The sequence below is a fragment of the Lampetra planeri genome, unplaced genomic scaffold (genome assembly GCF_965212315.1).
Source record: "Lampetra planeri unplaced genomic scaffold, kcLamPlan1.2.h2 scaffold_1642, whole genome shotgun sequence".
NCBI lineage: Eukaryota > Metazoa > Chordata > Hyperoartia > Petromyzontiformes > Petromyzontidae > Lampetra > Lampetra planeri.
Window position 1 is genome coordinate 5,432 of NW_027614375.1, and position 21,617 is coordinate 27,048.

General features: G+C 55.2%; 1 long non-coding RNA gene across 1 annotated transcript; it reads left to right on the plus strand.

Moving 5' to 3' along the window:
- Positions 1 to 1,573: 1,573 nt before the first annotated feature.
- Positions 1,574 to 19,273, plus strand: LOC144739669 (uncharacterized). The gene is made up of 3 exons (XR_013589486.1): positions 1,574 to 1,825; positions 3,926 to 4,226; positions 19,187 to 19,273. It is a non-coding gene; the product is annotated as an uncharacterized LOC144739669 (long non-coding RNA).
- Positions 19,274 to 21,617: the final 2,344 nt, after the last annotated feature.

A 21,617-nucleotide genomic window follows, 5' to 3' on the forward strand; every position in this document is an offset into this window, starting at 1 on the left:
GGGTGCAGACAGGGCGTGACGTCATGATGGGGGTTGGAGACAGGGCGTGACGTCATGATGGGTGTTGGAGACAGGGCGTGACGTCATGATGGGGGGTGCAGACAGGGCGTGACGTCATGATGGGGGTTGGAGACAGGGCGTGACGTCATGATGGGTGTTGGAGACAGGGCGTGACGTCATGATGGGGTTGGAGACAGGGCGTGACGTCATGATGGGGGTTGGAGACAGGGCGTGACGTCATGATGGGGGGTGCAGACAGGGCGTGACGTCATGATGGGGTTGGAGACAGGGCGTGACGTCATGATGGGGGGTGCAGACAGGGCGTGACGTCATGATGGGAGTTGGAGACAGGGCGTGACGTCATGATGGGGGTTGGAGACAGGGCGTGACGTCATGATGGGTGTTGGAGACAGGGTCGTGACGTCATGATGGGGGTTGGAGACAGGGCGTGACGTCATGATGGGGTTGGAGACAGGGCGTGACGTCATGATGGGGGTTGGAGACAGGGCGTGACGTCATGATGGGTGTTGGAGACAGGGCGTGACGTCATGATGGGGGGTGCAGACAGGGCGTGACGTCATGATGGGGGGTGCAGACAGGGCGTGACGTCATGAAGGGAGTTGGAGACAGGGCGTGACGTCATGATGGGTGTTGGAGACAGGGCGTGACGTCATGATGGGTGTTGGAGACAGGGCGTGACGTCATGATGGGGTTGGAGACAGGGCGTGACGTCATGATGGGGGTTGGAGACAGGGTCGTGACGTCATGATGGGGGTTGGAGACATGGCGTGACGTCATGATGGGGTTGGAGACAGGGCGTGACGTCATGATGGGGGTTGGAGACAGGGCGTGACGTCATGATGGGTGTTGGAGACAGGGCGTGACGTCATGATGGGGGATGCAGACAGGGCGTGACGTCATGATGGGGGGTGCAGACAGGGCGTGACGTCATGATGGGAGTTGGAGACAGGGCGTGACGTCATGATGGGTGTTGGAGACAGGGCGTGACGTCATGATGGGTGTTGGAGACAGGGCGTGACGTCATGATGGGGGGTGCAGACAGGGCGTGACGTCATGATGGGGGTTGGAGACAGGGCGTGACGTCATGATGGGTGTTGGAGACAGGGCGTGACGTCATGATGGGGTTGGAGACAGGGCGTGACGTCATGATGGGGGTTGGAGACAGGGCGTGACGTCATGATGGGGGGTGCAGACAGGGCGTGACGTCATGATGGGTGTTGGAGACAGGGCGTGACGTCATGATGGGCGTTGGAGACAGGGCGTGACGTCACGGGAGATTAAGGGGTGTGACGTGCCAGGAATGAGGTGTAAACGGAGCGTGACGTCACGGGGGTGGTTTGTCGACGGGCGTGACGTCACGGGGGGGGGGAGGGTATGTGTAAACAGAGCGTGACGTCACCAGTACCAGGTTTAGTGTCGACGGCGCGTGACGTCACGATGCTGCCCCTCCATCGACGGACGTGACGTCCCAACCGGAAGTACCAGACAGGAACCGGAAACCCCCCCCTCTCCTTTTAACCCCCCCCCACCCCCACACTTAGTTCCGGTGACGTCACCTCTACTTCCGGTGACGTCACCGCCACCACGCGCACGGCGGTTGAAAGCGCGCGGAATGGCTGAGGCGCTCCGCTGGATTTTGTTTTGTTTTTAATTTAAACCTTCAAACTTTCACCGTCTAAAGCCGCGACTCGATTAAATGCACCATTAAACTACCACCGCAGAAGGCTGTGAGACTACGAGCGCGGTGGGGTGGGCTGCTGAAGCCCGTCGCGGCGTTTGGAGAGCATTCGCCACTGTTCCCCAGGTAAGGCCTCAAGCTGAGAGGTGCCGCGTGGCTGCGATAGGGAGGCAGAGACAGACACACACACACAGACACACACACACAGACACACACACAGAGACACACACACAGAGACACAGAGACACACACAGACACACACACAGACACACACACAGACACACACACAGACACACACACAGAGACAGATACACACAGACACAAACACACAGACACACAGAGACATACACACAGAGACACACACAGACACACACACAGACACACACACAGAGACACACAGAGACAGATACACAGACACACACACACAGAGACACACACAGAGACACACACAGAGACACACAGAGAGACACACACAGAGACACACACAGAGACACACACAGAGACACACAGACAGAGACACACAGACAAAGACACACAGACACACATGCAGAGACACACACACAGACACACAGACACACACACAGAGACACACACACACAGACACACAGACAGAGACACAGACAGAGACACACAGACACACACAGACACACACACAGAGACACACATACAGAGACACACACAGAGACACTCACAGAGGCACACAGACAGAGACACACAGACACACATACAGAGACACACACAGAGACACACACAGAGACACACAGACAGAGACACACACAGACACACACACAGAGACACACATACAGAGACACACACAGAGACACTCACAGAGACACACAGACAGAGACACACAGACACACATACAGAGACACACACAGAAACACACACAGAGACACACACACAGACACACACACAGAGACACACAGACAGAGACACAGACACACATACAGAGACACACACAGAGACACACACAGAGACACACACAGAGACACACACAGAGACACACACAGAGACACACAGACAGAGACACACACAGAGACACACACAGAGACACCCACAGAGACACCCACAGAGACACCCACAGAGACACTCACAGAGACACACACAGAGACACACACAGAGACACACACAGACACACACAGAGACACACACAGAGACACCCACAGAGACACCCACAGAGACACCCACAGAGACACCCACAGAGACACCCACAGAGACACCCACAGAGACACACACAGAGACTCACACAGACACACACAGAGACACACACAGAGATACACACACAGAGATACACACACAGAGACACACACAGAGACACCCACAGAGACACCCACAGAGACACCCACAGAGATAGACACACAGAGACACCCACAGAGACACCCACAGAGACACACACAGAGACATCCACAGAGACATACACACAGAGACACACACACAGAGATACAGAGACACACAGACACACAGACAGAGACACACAGACACACACACAGAGACACACACAGACACACACAGAGATAGAGACACAGATACACACACAGAGATACACACAGAGATACACAGAGACACACACACAGCGACACACACAGAGACACACACAGAGACACACACAGAGACACACACAGAGACACCCACAGAGACACACACAGAGATAGACACACAGAGATGCACACACAGAGACACACACACAGACACAGAGACATCCACAGAGACATACACACAGAGACACATACACAGAGATACAGAGACACACAGACACACAGACAGAGACACACAGACACACACAGAGATAGAGACACAGATACACACACCGAGATACACACAGAGACACACACACAGAGATACACACAGAGACACCCACAGAGACACACACACAGAGACACCCACAGAGACACACACAGAGACACAGACACACACAGAGATAGACACACAGAGATGCACACATAGACACAGAGAGAGACACACAGAGACGCACACATAGACACACACAGAGACACACACAGAGACACACACAGAGACACCCACAGAGACACACACAGAGACACACACAGAGACACAGAGATAGACACACAGAGATGCACACAGAGATGCACACACAGAGACACACACACAGACACAGAGACACAGAGAGAGACACACAGAGACGCACACATAGACACACTACTACAACCACCACCAACAACAACAACTACTACAACCACCACCACTATCAACCCCCCACAACCGCAGCTGCAAGGAACGTGGTGATCCGGGGTCACGATGAGCGGAGGTCGCGGGGTCACGACGAGCGGAGGTCGCGGGGTCACGACGAGCGGAGGTCGCGGGGTCACGACGAGCGGAGGTCGCGGGGTCACGACGAGCGGAGGTCGCGGGGTCACAACGAGCGGAGGTCGCGGGGTCACGACGAGCGGAGGTCGCGGGGTCACGAGCGGAGGTCACGGGGTCACAGCGGGAGCCGGGAGCGTGAAGAGAGAGCGGGAGGAGGAGGAGGAGGAGGAGGTGGAGGAAGATGAGGACCAACAGCAGAGAGGTGAGTGGGTGTCACTGTGTGTGTCACTGTGTGTGTGGGTGTGTGTGTGGGTGACACTGTGTGTGTGTCTGTGTGTGTCACTGTGTGTGTGTGTGGGTGACACTGTGTGTGTCACTGTGTGTGTGTGTGGGTGTGTGTGTGGGTGACACTGTGTGTGTGTCTGTGTGTGTCACTGTGTGTGTGTGTGTGTCACTGTGTGTGTGTGTGTGTCACTGTGTGTGTGTGTGTGTCACTGTGTGTGGGTGTCACTGTGTGTGGGTGACACTGTGTGTGGGTGACACTGTGTGTGGGTGACACTGTGTGTGGGTGACACTGTGTGTGGGTGACACTGTGTGTGTGGGTGACACTGTGTGTGTGGGTGTCACTGTGTGTGGGTGGCACTGTGTGTGTGTGACACTGTGTGTGTGGGTGTGTGTGTGGGTGTGTGTGTGTCACTGTGTGTGGGTGTCACTGTGTGTGGGTGACACTGTGTGTGGGTGTCACTGTGTGTGGGTGACACTGTGTGTGGGTGACACTGTGTGTGGGTGACACTGTGTGTGGGTGACACTGTGTGTGGGTGACACTGTGTGTGGGTGACACTGTGTGTGTGTGTCACTGTGTGTGGGTGACACTGTGTGTGGGTGACACTGTGTGTGGGTGACACTGTGTGTGGGTGACACTGTGTGTGGGTGACACTGTGTGTGGGTGACACTGTGTGTGGGTGACACTGTGTGTGGGTGACACTGTGTGTGGGTGACACTGTGTGTGGGTGACACTGTGTGTGGGTGACACTGTGTGTGGGTGACACTGTGTGTGGGTGGCACTGTGTGTGGGTGACACTGTGTGTGGGTGTCACTGTGTGTGGGTGACACTGTGTGTGGGTGACACTGTGTGTGGGTGACACTGTGTGTGGGTGACACTGTGTGTGTGGGTGTCACTGTGTGTGTGGGTGTCACTGTGTGTGTGGGTGTCACTGTGTGTGGGTGACACTGTGTGTGTGGGTGTCACTGTGTGTGTGGGTGTCACTGTGTGTGGGTGACACTGTGTGTGTGGGTGACACTGTGTGTGTGGGTGACACTGTGTGTGGGTGACACTGTGTGTGTGTGTGTCACTGTGTGTGGGTGGCACTGTGTGTGGGTGTCACTGTGTGTGGGTGGCACTGTGTGTGGGTGGCACTGTGTGTGGGTGGCACTGTGTGTGGGTGGCACTGTGTGTGGGTGGCACTGTGTGTGGGTGGCACTGTGTGTGGGTGGCACTGTGTGTGGGTGGCACTGTGTGTGGGTGGCACTGTGTGTGGGTGGCACTGTGTGTGGGTGGCACTGTGTGTGGGTGACACTGTGTGTGGGTGGCACTGTGTGTGTGTGTCACTGTGTGTGTGGGTGACACTGTGTGTGGGTGACACTGTGTGTGGGTGACACTGTGTGTGGGTGACACTGTGTGTGTGTGACACTGTGTGTGTGGGTGTGTGTGTGGGTGTGTGTGTGTCACTGTGTGTGGGTGTCACTGTGTGTGGGTGACACTGTGTGTGGGTGTCACTGTGTGTGGGTGACACTGTGTGTGGGTGACACTGTGTGTGGGTGACACTGTGTGTGGGTGACACTGTGTGTGGGTGACACTGTGTGTGGGTGACACTGTGTGTGGGTGACACTGTGTGTGGGTGACACTGTGTGTGGGTGACACTGTGTGTGTGTGTCACTGTGTGTGGGTGACACTGTGTGTGGGTGACACTGTGTGTGGGTGACACTGTGTGTGGGTGACACTGTGTGTGGGTGACACTGTGTGTGGGTGACACTGTGTGTGGGTGACACTGTGTGTGGGTGACACTGTGTGTGGGTGACACTGTGTGTGGGTGACACTGTGTGTGGGTGACACTGTGTGTGGGTGACACTGTGTGTGGGTGACACTGTGTGTGGGTGACACTGTGTGTGGGTGACACTGTGTGTGGGTGTCACTGTGTGTGGGTGACACTGTGTGTGGGTGACACTGTGTGTGGGTGACACTGTGTGTGGGTGACACTGTGTGTGTGGGTGTCACTGTGTGTGTGGGTGTCACTGTGTGTGGGTGACACTGTGTGTGTGGGTGTCACTGTGTGTGTGGGTGTCACTGTGTGTGGGTGACACTGTGTGTGTGGGTGACACTGTGTGTGTGGGTGACACTGTGTGTGGGTGACACTGTGTGTGTGTGTGTCACTGTGTGTGGGTGGCACTGTGTGTGGGTGTCACTGTGTGTGGGTGGCACTGTGTGTGGGTGGCACTGTGTGTGGGTGGCACTGTGTGTGGGTGGCACTGTGTGTGGGTGGCACTGTGTGTGGGTGGCACTGTGTGTGGGTGGCACTGTGTGTGGGTGGCACTGTGTGTGGGTGGCACTGTGTGTGGGTGGCACTGTGTGTGGGTGACACTGTGTGGGTGGCACTGTGTGTGTGTGTCACTGTGTGTGTGGGTGACACTGTGTGTGGGTGACACTGTGTGTGGGTGACACTGTGTGTGGGTGACACTGTGTGTGTGGGTGTCACTGTGTGTGGGTGACACTGTGTGTGTGGGTGTCACTGTGTGTGGGTGACACTGTGTGTGGGTGACACTGTGTGTGGGTGACACTGTGTGTGTGGGTGTCACTGTGTGTGGGTGACACTGTGTGTGGGTGACACTGTGTGTGGGTGACACTGTGTGTGGGTGACACTGTGTGTGGGTGACACTGTGTGTGGGTGACACTGTGTGTGGGTGACACTGTGTGTGGGTGACACTGTGTGTGTGGGTGTCACTGTGTGTGTGTGTGTCACTGTGGGTGTGTCACTGTGTGTGTGTGACACTGTGTGTGGGTGTGTCACTGTGTGTGTGTGTGTCACTGTGTGTGTGTCACTGTGTGTGTGTGTCACTGTGTGTGTGTGTCACTGTGTGTTTGTGGGTGTGTGTGTGTCACTGTGTGTGTGTGGGTGTGTGTCACTGTGTGTGTGGGTGTGTCACTGTGTGTGTGTGTGTCACTGTGTGTGTGTCACTGTGTGTGTGTGTCACTGTGTGTGTGTGGGTGTGTGTGTGTGTCACTGTGTGTGTGTCACTGTGTGTGTGTGTCACTGTGTGTGTGTCACTGTGTGTGTGTGTCACTGTGTGTGTGTGGGTGTGTGTGTGTGTCACTGTGTGTGTGTGGGTGTGTGTCACTGTGTGTGTCACTGTGTGTGTGTGTGTCACTGTGTGTGTGTGTGTGTCACTGTGTGTGTGGGTGTGTGTGTGGGTGTCACTGTGTGTGTGTCACTGTGTGTGTGTGTGTCACTGTGTCTGTGTGGGTGTGTGTGTGTCTGTGTGTGTGGGTGACACTGTGTGTGTGTGTCTGTGTGTGTCACTGTGTGTGTGTGTCTGTGTGTGTCACTGTGTGTGTGTGTCACTGTGTGTGTGTGGGTGTGTGTGTGTCACTGTGTGTGTGTCACTGTGTGTGTGGGTGTGTGTGTGTCACTGTGTGTGTGTGTGTGTCACTGTGTGTGTGTGACACTGTGTGTGTGTGTCACTGTGTGGGTGTGTGTGTGTGTCACTGTGTGTGTGGGTGTGTGTGTGTGTCACTGTGTGTGTCACTGTGTGTGTGTGTGTCACTGTGTGTGTGTGTGTGTGTCACTGTGTGTGTGTCACTGTGTGTGTGTGTCACTGTGTGTGTCACTGTGTGTGTGTGGGTGTGTGTGTGTCACTGTGTGTGTGTGTGTCACTGTGTGTGTGTGTGTCACTGTGTGTGTGTGGGTGTGTGTGTGTCTGTGTGTGTGGGTGACACTGTGTGTGTGTGTCTGTGTGTGTCACTGTGTGTGTGTGTCTGTGTGTGTGTGGGTGTGTCACTGTGTGTGTGTGGGTGTGTGTGTGTCACTGTGTGTGTGTGTGTCACTGTGTGTGTGGGTGTGTGTGGGTGTGTGTGTGGGTGTGTGTGTGTCACTGTGTGTGTGTGTCTGTGTGTGTCACTGTGTGTGTGGGTCTGTGTGTGTCACTGTGTGTGTGGGTCTGTGTGTGTCACTGTGTGTGTGTCACTGTGTGTGTGGGTGTGTGTCACTGTGTGTGTGTGTGTGTCACTGTGTGTGTGTGTGTGTCACTGTGTGTGTGTGACACTGTGTGTGTGTGTCACTGTGTGGGTGTGTGTGTGTGTCACTGTGTGTGTGGGTGTGTGTGTGGGTGTGTGTGTGTGTCACTGTGTGTGTCACTGTGTGTGTGTGTCACTGTGTGTGTGTGTGTGTGTCACTGTGTGTGTGTCACTGTGTGTGTGTGTCACTGTGTGTGTCACTGTGTGTGTGTGGGTGTGTGTGTGTCACTGTGTGTGTGTGTGTCACTGTGTGGGTGTGGGTGTGTGTGTGTCTGTGTGTGTGGGTGGCACTGTGTGTGTGTGTCTGTGTGTGTCACTGTGTGTGTGTGTCTGTGTGTGTGTGGGTGTGTCACTGTGTGTGTGTGGGTGTGTGTGTGTCACTGTGTGTGTGTGTGTCACTGTGTGTGTGTGTGTGTGTGTCACTGTGTGTGTGTGTCTGTGTGTGTCACTGTGTGTGTGGGTCTGTGTGTGTCACTGTGTGTGTGTGGGTCTGTGTGTGTGGGTCTGTGTGTGTCACTGTGTGTGTGTCACTGTGTGTGTGGGTGTGTGTGTGTCACTGTGTGTGTGTGTGTGTCACTGTGTGTGTCACTGTGTGTGTGTGACACTGTGTGTGTGTGTCACTGTGTGGGTGTGTGTGTGTGTCACTGTGTGTGTGGGTGTGTGTGTGGGTGTGTGTGTGTGTCACTGTGTGTGTCACTGTGTGTGTGTGTCACTGTGTGTGTGTGTGTGTGTCACTGTGTGTGTGTCACTGTGTGTGTGTGTCACTGTGTGTGTCACTGTGTGTGTGTGGGTGTGTGTGTCACTGTGTGTGTGTGGGTGTGTGTCACTGTGTGTGTGTCACTGTGTGTGTGTGTGTGTCACTGTGTGTGTGTCACTGTGTGTGTGTGTCACTGTGTGTGTGTGTCACTGTGTGTGTCACTGTGTGTGTGTGTCACTGTGTGTGTGTGTCACTGTGTGTGTGTGTGTGTGTCACTGTGTGTGTGTCACTGTGTGTGTGTGTCACTGTGTGTGTCACTGTGTGTGTGTGGGTGTGTGTGTGTCACTGTGTGTGTGTGGGTGTGTCACTGTGTGTGTGTGGGTGTGTGTCACTGTGTGTGTGGGTGTGTGTGTGTCACTGTGTGTGTGGGTGTGTGTGTGTGTGTCACTGTGTGTGTGTGTGTGTCACTGTGTGTGTCACTGTGTGTGTGTGTGTCACTGTGTGTGTCACTGTGTGTGTGTGTCACTGTGTGTGTGTGTCACTGTGTGTGTGTCACTGTGTGTGTGTGTGTCACTGTGTGTGTCACTGTGTGTGTGTGTGTCACTGTGTGTGTGTGTGTGTCACTGTGTGTGTGGGTGTGTCACTGTGTGTGTGTGGGTGTGTGTCACTGTGTGTGTGGGTGTGTGTGTGTCACTGTGGGTGTGTGTGTGTGTGTCACTGTGTGTGTGTGTGTCACTGTGTGTGCCACTGTGTGTGTGTGTGTCACTGTGTGTGTCACTGTGTGTTTGTGTCACTGTGTGTGTGTCACTGTGTGTGTGTCACTGTGTGTGTCACTGTGTGTGTGTGTCACTGTGTGTGTGGGTGTGTCACTGTGTGTGTGTGGGTGTGTGTGTGTCACTGTGTGTGTGTGTGTGTGTGTGTCACTATGTGTGTGTGTCTGTGTGTGTCACTGTGTGTGTGTGTCTGTGTGTGTCACTGTGTGTGTGTCTGTGTGTGTCACTATGTGTGTTTGTCTGTGTGTGTCACTGTGTGTGTGTGTCTGTGTGTGACACTGTGTGTGTCACTGTGTGTGTCACTGTGTGTGTGTGTCTGTGTGTGTCACTGTGTGTGTGTTTCTGTGTGTGTCACTGTGTGTGTGTGTCTGTGTGTGTCACTGTGTGTGTGTGTCACTGTGTGTGTGTGTCTGGCCTCTCCCCTCATGGCGTCTGTGACCACCACAGTGGCTAAACGGGGGCTCTGGACGGGTGCGAGGGGCTGGTAACCCCTCCACCTTCAATTAACCACCACTAAACTACGAAGTAAACATAAACCTGTAATTAATAAGCTTGTGCCGGAGGCCCCGGGGGGTCAGGCTTTTATGACGTCTCCTGGCCAAACCCCATTTGGCGGAGCCAGGAGATTGAATTTTAACCCTCGGGGCTCCTCCAGAAACAACGAAAAACCATTGCGGATGGCCACGTGGAATGTTCGAACGCTCACTGCGGAGGAGAGGCTGCCACTCCTCTGTCGGGAGCTGGACCGGTACCGCCTGGATCTCTGTGGCATTCAGGAGGTCCGGTGGACCGGTTCTGGCTCCTGCCACCATGAGGGGTGGACAGTCCTCTACTTGGGGCAGGAGACTGCCAAACAACAGGGTGTGGCTCTTCTTCTGAACAAAAGAATGAAGGGGGCGTGGGAGCGTGGCGGTGAGGTGTGGGAAGCTGTAAGCCCCAGGATACTTTGGGCTCGCCTTCCCATCAACCAGAGGCGAGGAGTGGTGGTCGTGGTTACTTATGCCCCCACCGAAGACGAACATCCGTGGAGGGATGCAGGCAAAGCCGATGAGTCGGACGCTTTCTATGACCTCCTGTCACAGGTGCTGGCTAAAGTGGCCACTCGGGACAGAGTCATCTTGTTGGGTGACTTCAATGCCCGAGTTGGTCATGATGCTGGCACCTGGTCTGGAGTGATTGGAAGGCATGGGCCAGATCAGCTCAATAATAACGGTAGGAGGCTGCTAGATTTTTGTGCAGCCCATGGGCTTGTAATTACCAACACGCTCTTCCGGCATCGGCGCATCCACACAACATCATGGATGCATGCCGGGTCCAAGCAAGAACATCTGCTGGACTACATAGTGACGGACCAGCGGATGCGAGCCCATGTCCTTGACACCAGGACCTACCGTGGAGCTGATCTGCCCTCTGACCATCGACTAGTCATCTGTAAGATGCGCCTGCCATTCTTCCACTCCGGTGGTGGGTGTACACCCAGGATCCCATTCCAACCAAAAGTGGCCTGGTCTAAGTTAGCTGATGAAAGTTGCAAGCGAGAATTTCATCATCGCTTGCAGCTGGGGTTGGCATCGTCCCCCACTCCACCTGATGTCGAGGGTAAATGGGCGAGGTTTAAGACTGTGACTCATGCAGCTGCAATGGCTGCTTTGGGTACTCGGTCCAGACCTCCCCGGGAACCCTGGCTGACGGAGGAGGTGTTCAGGTTAATTGAGAAAAAGCGACAGGCCCACTCTCATCGCCTACAGCATCCCACGTCAGAGAATGAGGAGGTTTACCGCAGCCTTCGCTCGGAGGTTCGGAGAGCCGTAAGGCGCTGTAAGGATGGGTGGTGGTCGCGGGTTGCTGAGGAGATGGAGTCTGCCTCAGTGGCCCGTGATCACAAATCACTATTTAACTCCATCAAAAAAGTAACCTGCAGCGCCACACCTATTACCATCATTAGAGGAAAAAACGGTGATCCAATCTCCGACCCCCAGGAACTGGTTTGCAGATTTGCTGAGCATTTCTGTGAGGTCCTGGGGGAGGGAAAATCTCTCAGCCAGGAAAACATCATGGCACAAAGTGGGGATAACCCTGCTGAGGCTGCGGTGCCTCAAATATTGGAAGAGGTCACCCCCTGTGAGTGGCTGGCTGAGGTACCAGCTGTTGAGGAAGTACTGAGGGCGATCCGGAGTCTGAGACCAGGGAAGGCACCGGGCAGAGATGATCTCCCAAGCGAAATGCTGAGGGAGGGTGGCGTTTGTGCACAGACTGCCCTATATGACATCATAACAACAGTCTGGACCACTGGACGGGTTCCGCAGGACTGGAAGGATGCCCTGGTGGTCCCCCTCTTTAAGAAGGGGGACCGTACCGACTGTAACAACTACAGGGGCATCTCACTCCTCAGTGTGCCGGGTAAGGTCCTGGCAAGGATTATTCAACATCGCCTTGCTAGGCACGCTGAGGAGAGGCTTGCGGAGCCCCAATGCGGTTTCAGGAAAGGGCGGTCCTGCACAGATGCCATATTTTCTGTCCGTCTGCTACAGCAGAGGTGTAGGGAATTCCAAAAAGACCTACATCTCTGCTTTATTGACCTGGTCAAGGCCTATGATACCATCAGTCGGACTGGGCTCTGGGTTGTTCTTCGTGCTTTCGGAGTCCCTGACCCTCTGCTCACGATCATTAAGGACCTTCATGATGGTGAGCGGGCCCGGGTAAAACTACGTGGCCGGGAGTCGGAGCCTTTCCCTGTACACCTTGGGGTGCGACAGGGATGTCCTCTGGCTCCCACATTATTTAACATCTATTTCGACTGCGTAGTTCGTGAAGCCTTCAATAGCTGTACCGGGGGAATTACCATTTGGTACAGATATAATGGGAGGCTGATCGACGCCCGGGTGCGATCAAGGGATGGCTCCCTATTGGTCAACCACGTTATGTATGCCGATGATTTGGTAATAGCTGCTCATTCAGAAGAGGAGTTGGAGACGCTGCTGCTGAGACTGGAGCGTGCCACTAAGAGGTGGGGCCTTACCATCAGCCCCACCAAAACTAAGCACCTGCCTGGGTATTTTGTACCATCTGGCACTCCACCCCCACAACTCCCAATCGGTGATGGGGCAGTTGTGGAGAGAGTGGAGAGTTTCCCATACCTGGGCAGTGTGCTTATGACCGGCTCCAGTTTATCAGCAGAGGTCTCACTCCGAATCAGTCGAGCGGCAATATCTTTTCATCGGTTGCGTAACGCTGTGTGGAAGCTACCTGGTCTGTCGCTCCGCACGAAGCTTCAGGTCTTCTCGGCCACGGTCATTCCCTCCCTTCTCTACGCTTGCGAAACGTGGACCCCCCTAGTGGAGCATCTTCGCCGGTTGGAAACATTTAGGCTGGCCTGCCTACGATCCATCCTGGGTTTAACCAGGCTGGATTGTGTGAGGAGCTCACAAGTCCTTGAAAGATCTGGGCAAAGTCCTATCAGTGAGCTCCTCCGGCAGGCAAGGCTGCGTTGGCTGGGTCATGTAGCCCGCATGCCCAGCCACCGCATGCCTAAACAGCTTTTGTTCGGCCGGATCGAGGGGGCTAAACGGGCGCGGCACGGGCTAGAGAAGAGATGGAGTGATGTGGTACAGGAGGACGTGGAGCTGAGTGGACTTGCCGATGACTGGTACCAGCGGTGTCAAGATCGGCCTCAGTGGAGGAGGCTCGTGAAGGACGCTACTGGGCAGTTGGAGGCAGTCGCCCTCCAACAACAACGGAGGGCGGAGGAGCGACGCTCACAACAACGAGCGGAGCGCTGGGTGGCTAAAGCACAGCAAGTTGGCACAGTAGGGGGCACAGGTGGTGCATCAGCCACTCGTCTCGGTCATCTCGGTCAGTCGACCCGTGGCACCTGGGTCTGCCCCGTGACCTCCTGCCAGCGGGCGTTCGACACTTCACGTGGCCTCAGGGTGCACATGGCCTGGCACAAGCGTCGTGGTGACGTCACCGCCACTTAGTGGCGAATGGCGGTTGTTGTGTGTGGGTGACACTGTGTGTGGGTGACACTGTGTGTGTGTGTCAGTGTGTGTGGGTGTCTGTGTGTGTCACTGTGTGTGTGGGTGTCACTGTGTGTGTGGGTGTCACTGTGTGTGTGTGTGTCACTGTGTGTGGGTGACACTGTGTGTGGGTGACACTGTGTGTGGGTGACACTGTGTGTGGGTGACACTGTGTGTGTGTGTCACTGTGTGTGGGTGTGTCACTGTGTGTGTGTGTGTGTCACTGTGTGTGTGTGTGTCACTGTGTGTGTGTGTGTGTCACTGTGTGTGTGGGTGTGTGTGTGGGTGTGTGTGGGTGACACTGTGTGTGGGTGACACTGTGTGTGTGTGTCAGTGTGTGTGGGTGTCTGTGTGTGTCACTGTGTGTGTGGGTGTCACTGTGTGTGTGGGTGTCACTGTGTGTGTGTGTGTCACTGTGTGTGGGTGACACTGTGTGTGGGTGACACTGTGTGTGTGTGTCACTGTGTGTGGGTGTGTCACTGTGTGTGTGTGTGTGTCACTGTGTGTGTGTGTGTCACTGTGTGTGTGTGTGTGTCACTGTGTGTGTGGGTGTGTGTGTGGGTGTGTGTGGGTGACACTGTGTGTGGGTGACACTGTGTGTGTGTGTCAGTGTGTGTGGGTGTCTGTGTGTGTCACTGTGTGTGTGTGGGTGTCACTGTGTGTGTGGGTGTCACTGTGTGTGTGTGTGTCACTGTGTGTGGGTGACACTGTGTGTGGGTGACACTGTGTGTGGGTGACACTGTGTGTGGGTGACACTGTGTGTGTGTGTCACTGTGTGTGGGTGTGTCACTGTGTGTGTGTGTGTGTCACTGTGTGTGTGTGTGTCACTGTGTGTGTGTGTGTGTCACTGTGTGTGTGGGTGTGTGTGTGGGTGTGTGTGGGTGACACTGTGTGTGGGTGACACTGTGTGTGTGTGTCAGTGTGTGTGGGTGTCTGTGTGTGTCACTGTGTGTGTGGGTGTCACTGTGTGTGTGGGTGTCACTGTGTGTGTGTGTGTCACTGTGTGTGGGTGACACTGTGTGTGGGTGACACTGTGTGTGGGTGACACTGTGTGTGGGTGACACTGTGTGTGTGTGTCACTGTGTGTGGGTGTGTCACTGTGTGTGTGTGTGTGTCACTGTGTGTGTGTGTGTCACTGTGTGTGTGTGTGTGTCACTGTGTGTGTGGGTGTGTGTGTGGGTGTGTGTGGGTGACACTGTGTGTGGGTGACACTGTGTGTGTGTGTCAGTGTGTGTGGGTGTCTGTGTGTGTCACTGTGTGTGTGGGTGTCACTGTGTGTGTGGGTGTCACTGTGTGTGTGTGTGTCACTGTGTGTGGGTGACACTGTGTGTGGGTGACACTGTGTGTGGGTGACACTGTGTGTGGGTGACACTGTGTGTGTGTGTCACTGTGTGTGGGTGTGTCACTGTGTGTGTGTGTGTGTCACTGTGTGTGTGTGTGTCACTGTGTGTGTGTGTGTGTCACTGTTTGTGTGGGTGTGTGTGTGGGTGTGTGTGGGTGACACTGTGTGTGGGTGACACTGTGTGTGTGTGTCAGTGTGTGTGGGTGTCTGTGTGTGTCACTGTGTGTGTGGGTGTCACTGTGTGTGTGGGTGTCACTGTGTGTGTGTGTGTCACTGTGTGTGGGTGACACTGTGTGTGGGTGACACTGTGTGTGGGTGACACTGTGTGTGGGTGACACTGTGTGTGTGTGTCACTGTGTGTGTCACTGTGTGTGGGTGACACTGTGTGTGTGTGTGTCACTGTGTGTGTGACACTGTGTGTGGGTGTCACTGTGTGTGTGTGTGTGTCACTGTGTGTGTGGGTGTGTGTGTGTGTGGGTGACACTGTGTGTGTGTGTCACTGTGTGTGTCACTGTGTGTGTCACTGTGTGTGTGGATGTGTGTGTGTCACTGTGTGTGTGTGTGTGTCACTGTGTGTGTGTGTGTGTCACTGTGTGTGTGGGTGTGTCACTGTGTGTGTGGGTGACACTGTGTGTGTGTGTGTCACTGTGTGTGTGTGTCACTGTGTGTGTGTGGGTGTGTGTCACTGTGTGTGTGGGTGTGTCACTGTGTGTGTGTGTGTCACTGTGTGTGTGTGGGTGTGTGTCACTGTGTGTGTGGGTGTGTCACTGTGTGTGTGTCACTGTGTGTGTGTGTCACTGTGTGTGTGTGGGTGTGTGTCACTGTGTGTGTGTGTCACTGTGTGTGTGTGTGTCACTGTGTGTGTGTCACTGTGTGTGTGTGTCACTGTGTGTGTGTGTGTGTGTGTCACTGTGTGTGTGGGTGTGTCACTGTGTGTGTGTGTGTCACTGTGTGTGTGTCACTGTGTGTGTGTGTGTGTCACTGTGTGTGTGTGTGTCACTGTGTGTGTGGGTGTGTCACTGTGTGTGTGTGTCACTGTGTGTGTGTCACTGTGTGTGTGTGTCACTGTGTGTGTGTGGGTGTGTGTCACTGTGTGTGTGGGTGTGTCACTGTGTGTGTGTGTGTCACTGTGTGTGTGTGTCACTGTGTGTGTGTGGGTGTGTGTCACTGTGTGTGTGGGTGTGTGTCACTGTGTGTGTGGGTGTGTCACTGTGTGTGTGTGTGTCACTGTGTGTGTGTCACTGTGTGTGTGTGTCACTGTGTGTGTGTGGGTGTGTGTCACTGTGTGTGTGGGTGTGTCACTGTGTGTGTGTGTGTCACTGTGTGTGTGTCACTGTGTGTGTGTGTCACTGTGTGTGTGTGGGTGTGTGTGTGTGTCACTGTGTGTGTGTGGGTGTGTGTCACTGTGTGTGTCACTGTGTGTGTGTGTGTCACTGTGTGTGTGTGTGTGTGTGTCACTGTGTGTGTGGGTGTGTGTGTGGGTGTGTGTGTGTCACTGTGTGTGGGTGACACTGTGTGTGTGTGTCACTGTGTGTGTCACTGTGTGTGTGTGTGTCACTGTGTGTGTGTGTGTCACTGTGTGTGTGTGTGTCACTGTGTGTGTGACTGTGTGTGTCACTGTGTGTGTGTGTCACTGTGTGTGTGTGTCACTGTGTGTGTGACTGTGTGTGTCACTTTGTGTGTGTGTCACTGTGTGTGTCTGTGTCACTGTGTGTGTGACACTGTGTGTGTGTGTGTGTGAGTGGGTGGGTGAGTGGGTGGGTGAGTGCCACTGTGTGTGTGTCACTGTGTGTGTGACACTGTGTGTCACTGTGTGTGTGTCACTGTGTCTGTGTCACTGTGTGTGTGTGAGTGGGTGGGTGAGTGGGTGGGTGAGTGGGTGAGTGGGTGGGTGAGTGGGTGAGTGGGTGGGTGGGTGGGTGAGTGGGTGGGTGAGTGCCACTGTGTGTGTGTCACTGTGTGTGTGTCACTGTGTGTGTGTGAGTGAGTGGGTGTGTGTCACTGTGTGTGTGTCACTGTGTGTGTGTCACTGTGTGTGTGTCACTGTGTGTGTGTGTCACTGTGTGTGTGTGTCACTGTGTGACACTGTGGGTGGGTGAGTGGGTGGGTGTCACTGTGTGTGTCACTGTGTGTGTGTGTGTCTGTGTGTGTCTGTGTGTGTGTGTCACTGTGTGTGTGTGTCACTGTGTGTGTGTGTGTCTGTGTGTGTGTGTCACTGTGTGTGTGTGTCACTGTGTGTCACTGTGTGTGTGTGTGTCACTGTGTGTGTGTGTCACTGTGTGTGTGACACTGTGTGACACTGTGGGTGGGTGTCACTGTGTGTGTCACTGTGTGTGTGTGTGTCTGTGTGTGTGTGTGTGTCTGTGTGTGTCACTGTGTGTGTGTGTGTCTGTGTGTGTCACTGTGTGTGTGTGTGTCTGTGTGTGTCACTGTGTGTGTGTGTGTCTGTGTGTGTCACTGTGTGTGTGTGTCTGTGTGTGTCACTGTGTGTGTGTGTCTGTGTGTGTCACTGTGTGTGTGTGTCTGTGTGTGTCACTGTGTGTGTGTGTCTGTGTGTGTCACTGTGTGTGTGTGTCTGTGTGTGTCACTCTGTGTGTGTCACTGTGTGTGTGTGTCTGTGTGTGTCACTGTGTGTGTGTGTCTGTGTGTGTCACTGTGTGTGTGTGTCTGTGTGTGTCACTGTGTGTGTGTCACTGTGTGTGTGTGTGTGTGACACTGTGTGTGTGTGGGTGGGTGAGTGGGTGGGTGAGTGGGTGAGTGAGTGGGTTGGTGGGTGAGTGGGTGGGTGAGTGGGTGAGTGGGTGGGTGAGTGGGTGAGTGGGTGGGTGAGTGGGTGGGTGAGTGCCACTGTGTGTGTGTCACTCTGTGTGACACTGTGTGTGTCACTGTGTGTGTGTGAGTGAGTGGGTGTGTGTCACTGTGTGTGTGTGTCACTGTGTGTGTGTGTGAGTGGGTGGGTGAGTGGGTGGGTGAGTGGGGGAGTGGGTGGGTGAGTGGGTGAGTGGGTCGGTGAGTGGGTGAGTGGGTGGGTGAGTGGGTGAGTGGGTGGGTGAGTGCCACTGTGTGTGTGTCACTGTGTGTGACGCTTTGTGTGTCACTGTGTGTGTGTGTGAGTGAGTGGGTGTGTGTCACTGTGTTTGTGTGTGTCACTGTGTGTGTGTGTCACTGTGTGTGTGTTACTGTGTGACACTGTGTGTGTTACTGTGTGACACTGTGTGTGTCACTGTGTGTGTCACTGTGTGTGTGTGTCACTGTGTGTGTGTGTCACTGTGTGTGTGTGTCACTGTGTGTGTGTGTCACTGTGTGTGTCACTGTGTGTGTGTGTCACTGTGTGTGTGTGTCTGTGTGTGTCACTGTGTGTGTGTGTCTGTGTGTGTCACTGTGTGTGTGTGTCTGTGTGTGTCACTGTGTTTGTGTCTGTGTGTGTCACTGTGTGTGTGTCTGTGTGTGTCGCTGTGTGTGTGTGTCACTGTGTGTGTGTGTCTGTGTGTGTCACTGTGTGTGTGTCTGTGTGTGTCACTGTGTGTGTGTCTGTTTGTGTCACTGTGTGTGTGTGTCTGTGCGTGTCACTGTGTGTGTGTGTCTGTGTGTGTCACTGTCTGTGTGTCACTGTGTGTGTCACTGTGTGTGTCACTGTGTGTGTGTGTCTGTGTGTGTCACTGTGTGTGTGTCTGTGTGTGTCACTGTGTGTGTGTATGTTTGTGTCACTGTGTGTGTGTGTCTGTGCGTGTCACTGTGTGTGTGTGTCTGTGTGTGTCACTGTGTGTGTGTGTGTCTGTGTGTCACTGTGTGTGTCACTGTGTGTGTCACTGTGTGTGTGTGTCTGTGTGTGTCACTGTGTGTGTGTGTCTGTGTGTGTCACTGTGTGTGTGTGTCTGTGTGTGTCACTGTGTGTGTGTGTCTGTGTGTGTCACTGTGTGTGTGTGTCACTGTGTGTGTGTGTCTGTGTGTCACTGTGTGTGTGTGTCTGTGTGTGTCACTGTGTGTGTGTGTGTGTCACTGTGTATGTGTGTGTGTATGTGTGTGTCACTGTGTGTGTGTGTGTGTGTCACTGTGTATGTGTGTGTGTGTATGTGTGTGTCACTGTGTATGTGTGTGTGTGTCAGTGCGAGTGAAGGGGCCTCGTGGTTTCGCCGTTGAAGATCCACGCAGCCGTCACTGTCCCTACCTGGACACCATCAACAGGTGAGTGGTGGGTGAGTGGTTAGGTAGGTGAGTGAGTGGGTGGGTGGGTGGGTGGGTGGGTGAGTGGGTGGGTGGGTGAGTGGGTGGGTGGGTGAGTGGGTGGGTGGGTGAGTGGGTGGGTGAGTGAGTGAGTGAGTCGGTGAGTGGGTGGGTGAGTGGGTGGGTGGGTGAGTGAGTGGGTGGGTGGGTGAGTGGGTGGGTAGGTAGGTGAGTGAGTGGGTGGGTGGGTAAGTGAGTGGGTGGGTTGGTGAGTGAGTGGGTGGGTGGGTGAGTGAGTGGGTGGGGTGGGTGGGTGAGTGAGTGGGTGAGTGGGTGGGTGGGTGAGTGAGTGGGTGGGTAGGTGAGTGAGTGGGTGGGTGGGTGGGTGGGTGAGTGAGTGGGTGGGTGAGTGAGTGAGTGAGTGGGTGAGTGGGTGGGTGGGTGAGTGAGTGGGTGGGTGGGTGAGTGAGTGGGTAGATAGGTAGGTGAGTGAGTGGGTGGGTGGGTGGGTGGGTGGGTGAGTGAGTGGGTGGGTGAGTGAGTGAGTGGGTGAGTGGGTGGGTTAGTGAGTGAGTGAGTGGGTGGGTGAGTGAGTGAGTGGGTGGGTGGGTGGGTGGGTGAGTGAGTGAGTGGGTGGTGAGTGGTGAGTGGGTGGTGAGTGGGTGGGTTGGTGAGTGAGTGAGTGGGTGGGTGGTGGGTGAGTGGTGAGTGGGTGGGGTGAGTGAGTGGGTGGGGGGTAAGTGGGTGGGTGGGTGGGTGAGTGGTTAGGTAGGTGAGTGAGTGGGTGGGTGAGTGAGTGAGTGAGTGGGTGGGTGAGTGAGTGAGTGGGTGGTGAGTGGGTGGGTGGGTGGGTGAGTGAGTGAGTGGGTGGTGAGTGGGTGGGTGGGTGGGTGAGTGAGTGAGTGGGTCAGTGGGTGGGTGGTGGGTGAGTGGTGAGTGGGTGGGTGAGTGGGTGGGTGGGTGGGTGAGTGGTTAGGTAGGTGGGTGGGTGGGTGAGTGAGTGAGTGGGTGGTGAGTGGTGGGTGGGTGGGTGGGTGAGTGAGTGAGTGGGTGGGTGGGTGAGTGGGTGGGTGGGTGAGTGAGTGAGTGAGTGAGTGGGTGGTGAGTGGTGAGTGGGTGGGTGGGTGGGTGAGTGGTTAGGTAGGTGGGTGGGTGGGTGAGTGAGTGAGTGGGTGGTGAGTGGTGGGTGGGTGGGTGGGTGAGTGAGTGAGTGGGTGAGTGGGTGAGTGGGTGGGTGGTGGGTGAGTGGTGAGTGGGTGGTGGGTGAGTGGTGAGTGGGTGGGTGAGTGAGTGGGTGGGTGGGTGGGTGAGTGGGTGGGTGGTGAGTGGGTGGGTGAGTGAGTGGGTGGGTGGGTGAGTGGGTGGTGAGTGGTGAGTGGGGTGGGTGGGTGAGTGGGTGAGTGAGTGAGTGACTCTGTAAGATTGTGAGTGTGTGACTGTGTGAGTGAGTGGTTGAGTGAGTGGGTGGGTGTGTGAATGGGTGAGTGGGTGAGTGGGTGGGTGAGTGGGTGGGTGGGTGAGTGGGTGGGTGGGTGAGTGGGTGAGTGAGTGAGTGGGTGAGTGGGTGGTGAGTGGTGGGTGGGTGGGTGAGTGAGTGAGTGGGTGAGTGGGTGGGTGGTGGGTGAGTGGTGAGTGGGTGGGTGGTGAGTGGGTGGGTGAGTGGGGTGGGTGGGTGAGTGGGTGGTGAGTGGTGAGTGGGTGAGTGAGTGAGTGAGTGAGTGACTCTGTGAGATTGTGAGTGTGTGACTGTGTGAGTGAGTGGGTGGGTGTGTGAGTGGGTGAGTGGGTGGGTGAGTGGGTGGGTGGGTGGGTGAGTGAGTGAGTGGGTGGGTGGGTGGGTGAGTGGGTGGGTGAGTGGGTGGGTGAGTGGGTGAGTGGGTGGGTGAGTGGGTGGGTGGGTGGGTGAGTGGGTGGGTGGGTGAGTGAGTGTGGGTGGGTGGGTGGGTGGTGTGGGTGGGTGAGTGGGGTGAGTGGGTGAGTGGGTGGGTGAGTGGGTGGGTGGGTGGGTGGGTGGGTGAGTGGGTGGGTGAGTGGGTGAGTGGGTGGGGTGAGTGGGTGAGTGGGGTGGGGTGGGGTGAGTGGGTGAGTGGGTGAGTGGGTGAGTGGGTGGGTGAGTGGGTGGGTGGGTGAGTGGGTGAGTGGGTGGGTGGGTGAGTGGGTGAGTGGGTGGGTGAGTGGGTGAGTGGGTGGGTTAGTGGGTGAGTGGGTGGGTGAGTGGGTGAGTGGGTGGGTGAGTGGGTGGGTGAGTGGGTGGGTGATTGAGTGAGTGGGTGGGTGATTGAGTGAGTGGGTGTGAGTGAATGAGTGAGTGGGTGAGTGAATGAATGAGTGAGTGGGTGAGTGAGTGAATGAGTGGGTGAGTGAATGAATGAA